The following is a 3,513-nucleotide window of genomic DNA, read 5'->3' as shown; positions in this document are numbered from 1 at the left end:
ACAAAAGCAAACATGAACTATTGGGACCTCATCAAGTTGAAAACTTCTGCACGGTGAAGGAAACAATCAGCAAAAGTAAAAGGCAGCCTACAGAATGGGAAAATACATTTACAAATGATATATCAGATAAAGGGTTAGTATCCAAAATCTATGAAGAACTTATCAAACTCAACACCCAAAAACCCAAACAATCCAGTGAAGAAATCGGTAAAAGACACGAATAGACACTTTTCCAAAGAAGACATCCAGGTGGTTAACAGACACATGAAAAGATGCTCAACATCACTCATCATCTGGGAAATACAAATCAAAACTTCAATGAGATACCACTTTACACTTGTCAGAGTGGCTAAAATTAACAACTCAGGCAACAATAGATGTTGGTGAGGATGCAGAGAAAGAAGAACCCTTTTGCCTGCTGGTGGGAATGCAAACTGGTGCAGCCATTCTGGAAAACAGTATGGAGGTTCCTCAAAAAGTTAAAAATAGAACTACCTATGACCCAGCAATAGCACTACTAGGTATTTATCCAAAGGATAAAAAAAAGTTGATTCAGAGGGGGACATGCACCCCAATGTTTATAGCAGCAGTATTGACAATAGCCAAAGTATGGAAAGAGCCCAAATATCCATCAACAGATGAATGGATAAATAAGAAGTGGTTTATATATACAGTGGAATACTACTTGGCAATGAGAAAGGATGAAATCCTGCCATTTGCAACAACATGGATGGAACTAGAGTGTATTATGCTAAGCGAAGTAAGTCAGAGAAAGACAAATATCATATGATTTCACTCATGTATGGAATTTAAGAAACAAAACAGATGAACATAGGGGAAGGGAAGAAAAAACAAGATAAAAACAGAGAGGGAGACACATCATAGGAGACTCTTAAATACAGAACACAGACTGAGGGTTGCTGGCGGGGTGTTGGGTGGGGGGATGGGCTAAATGGGTGATGGGCACTAAGGAGGGCACTTGTTGAGATGAGCACTGGGTGTTGTTGCATGTAAGTGATGAATCACTAAATTCTATTCCTGAACTCATTATTACACTATATGATAACTAACTTGGATTAAAAATAAAAATAAAAATAAAAATAAAAATAAAAGGTCTCTCTCCCAGCCCAGTCCTGTGCACGGCATGGTGGGGTAGGAGCCTCCACACGACTTTACCACTGTAGCCTGGGCATCCTCCAGGCCAGAGGGAGGGTGGGAAGAGTCAGACAGCCCTACTTACTGGCACAGCACGGGTTGCTTTTTGAGTTCCTCAGGCCTCCCCTGATCCAGTAATGCTGGAGACCCCTCAGCTGTAGCCCTTTCTACGTGAAGGATGCCTCTCAGGATGCCTGCAGCTCCCACAGGTTTCCCTTCTACTGGGGTTTTCTTTCCTCTCCAGTCTGTCTGCCTGAAAGGAAGAGTTGCAAGATATTCCATGGGAGTTGACAGCTGGCTAAGGAGAATAAAAACACACCCTTTGTTTTGCCAAATGGGGCAGTCTGCCAGATGTGGCCTCACTTTCAGACTCCCTGGGGGTCAGAGTGACTCCTGCTTCCTTCAGAGGACGACAGGCCAAGCTCCCCAGATGGAGCTTGAGGTGCTATACTTGGTCTGAGGGAGGGGAGGTGTCCCCTCGCTCCCTTATGGGGAAGGGCGGTGTCAGTGGGGGCTGTCCTCTAAAAGTCCTGCCTTCCTGGCCTTCTTCTCCCACTCAACTTGGAGCAGAGTCTTTGGGGTCATTCCCTTGGCAACTCTTCTGTTGATGGTCTAGCACCTCACTTTGAAATGTGGGGTAATTGATCGTACTTTTTTGGCCTTTGAGTTTAAATTCTGACATAATTGGCTGAGTCGCCTTTGATGTTCTTTCACACAGCCCTGAGCTGAGCCTGGACCAGCAGCCCTCAGAAACACCGGAGAGGGGCCTGTTCCTTGCCCTCCTACCCCCTCCCCCCAGAATAAAGGAAGCATGGTGGTGGTGTGTAAGATGCATCTGGAAAGGTGTGGTTGCAGTTACATGTTTACAGTAAAACTGAGTAGAAAGGACACAATTCTGACATCCCCTTCACATCCCACATCACTGCATTGTTTATGCATGACTGACATAAGAGTTTCCTTAACATTGTTATTTCAATACCTGAAGCTGTTCTGTTACCTCTGGGCTCTCATTCTCTCCAATTTATACAGAGAAGCCCATGCAAATAGGGAGAAGCTCAGTATTGGCTTCTCCCTCCATAACTCCCACTTCCTCCACTGCCTCCAGGACCATAGCGTTCTCTACCATATGGTCCCCCCATATTCCTGCTGCCACCAAAGTTTCCACTCTTCATTTGACTGTTGTTAGAAAGTTGCTGGTTACAATTTCCAAAATCATCATAATTCCCACCTCTGTAATTTCCTCCTCCAAGGTTGTCATAATACACTCAATGTGGGGCTCAAACTCATGACCCCAAGATTGAGTCACATGACTGAGCCAGCTGGGTGCCCCAGTTTCCTCTTTATTAACATCTTGTACTATTGTGTCACATCATTAAAACTGATTAGCCAAAGTTATTATTAACTAAGGTGTGAAGTCTACTGTTTCCATAGTTTTGCCTTTTGGAGAATGTCACATAGTGGAATTATACAGTGCATAGTCTTTTTAGATTGGCTTCTTTCACATGACAACATGCATTTATGGTTCCTCCATTTTTTTTCTTTTAGACTTGGTAGCTCATTTTTTTTTTTTTTTAGCATGGAATAGCATTCGATTGTCTGGCTGCACGTTTGTCCATCACCTACTGAAGGACATCTTGGTTGCTTCCAATTTTAGCAATTATGAATAAAGCTGCTATACATATTCATGAGTGGGTTTTTTTTGTGTGTAGACATAAGTTTTCAATTCATTCAGGTAAATACCTACAGGTGGAATTGTTGGATAATATGGTAAGAGTGTGTTTAGCTTTGTAAGAAACTGCCAAACTCTTCCAAAGTGGCTGCACCACTTTGCATTCCCACCAGCGATGAAGGAGAGTTTCTGTTGCCCGCATTTGGCATTATCAGTGTTCCAGATTTTGGCCACTCTAAGAGAGGCGTAATGGTATCTTATTGTTTTACTTTGTATTTCCCTGATGACATATAATGAAGAGCATGTTTTCATATGCTTATTTGCCATCTGTATATCTTCTTTGGTGAAGTGTCTGTTTCAGATCTTTTGCCAATTAAAAAAAAATTGTGTTGTTTTCTTATTGTTGAGTTAAAAAATTCTTTTGTACCTTTTTTATTCTAGTCCTTTATCAGATAGGTGGTTTGCAAACATTTTCTCCCAGTCTGTGATTTGTCTTCTCAGTTTCTTAGTATTTCCTTCACAGAGAAAAATTCTTTAATTTTAATAAAGTCCCACTTACCAATTTTTTTGTTTCTTGGATTATGCTTTGGTGTTGTATATAAAAAGTCATCACTAAACTCAAGGTCATCTGTAGTTTCTCCTGTGTTAACTTTTAGGAGTTTTATACTTTTGACTTTTACATTTAGGTC

Source organism: Acinonyx jubatus, chromosome A2 (genome assembly GCF_027475565.1).
Source record: "Acinonyx jubatus isolate Ajub_Pintada_27869175 chromosome A2, VMU_Ajub_asm_v1.0, whole genome shotgun sequence".
In the NCBI taxonomy this organism is placed as follows: Eukaryota; Metazoa; Chordata; class Mammalia; order Carnivora; family Felidae; genus Acinonyx; species Acinonyx jubatus.
This window is presented reverse-complemented; position numbering follows the sequence as displayed.